General features: G+C 47.7%; 1 pseudogene; it reads left to right on the top strand.

The window, feature by feature from the left end:
* LOC128487855 (uncharacterized) lies at positions 1-180 on the top strand (annotated as a pseudogene).
* Positions 181-895: the final 715 nt, after the last annotated feature.

The following is an 895-nucleotide window of genomic DNA, read 5'->3' as shown; positions in this document are numbered from 1 at the left end:
GTAGCTTCTCGGCCTTTTGGCTAAGATCAAGTGTAGTCTCTCTTGTGGTGGGGAGGGATGACACTGATCCTCTGGCCTTAGGGTTCGGGAAAGCAATGGAACCCGAGGTGAAATTGCCCTGGCAGAAATGCCGGAGTCACCGTGTGTGGTATTGCACGCCACTGCACACGGTGAGCGCACGTTTCCACTGGCGGCCTTCCAGCACTACTCGCCCCCATGTACCATCAGGTCTTGGGGATGAGAATTATTTTTGAATCTGGCAGGCCAGAAATGGCTTGCCCTTAAATTATTTTTTTCTAATTTATATTATTCACTTCGTTTTTGCACGAGTGCCTATTAATTTACTCCCCTTTGATTCACGGTTTTGAAATTCACGGCTTGGCCCCCACTATTCTACGGCACACGTATTTGTAACCACGTTTTGGACACTGTTTTTCTTTTTAGGAGGCAGTGAAGTCTGGACTTTGCTGGAGGAGGATTGGAGCCTTCTGGCCCTTTCCTCTCTTCAAGAAGGCCAGCAAGGAGTCTCACTCTTTGGGGTGAGACTCAAGATCCGACCCTCCCATGGGGGGGGTTGGAATTTGTCCGAGTTCTCCGTGAGGGAACTCGGTATCGTAGTCTGGTTTCTGCTGCCTTGTGCACAGAATGCAGCACCAAAGGAGCACGCACCTCGGGCTTCCAAAAAAAAAAAAAAAAAAAAAAAAGCTGTTAATACAGTAAAGGCATTTAAGCAAGCATGGGATAGGCATATGGCCAAGCTAGATATAGGATAAGGGCAGGTACTAAAAGAAAGTACTCAGAGATTGGGCAGACTGGATGGGCCTACTGGTTCTTATCTGCCGTCACTTTCTATGTTTCTAAGACTGGAAGATTTGGGTGTCAATTGCTCTGGACA

The sequence above is a fragment of the Spea bombifrons genome, chromosome 3 (genome assembly GCF_027358695.1).
Source record: "Spea bombifrons isolate aSpeBom1 chromosome 3, aSpeBom1.2.pri, whole genome shotgun sequence".
Taxonomy (NCBI): domain Eukaryota; kingdom Metazoa; phylum Chordata; class Amphibia; order Anura; family Pelobatidae; genus Spea; species Spea bombifrons.
This window is presented reverse-complemented; position numbering and strand designations above follow the sequence as displayed.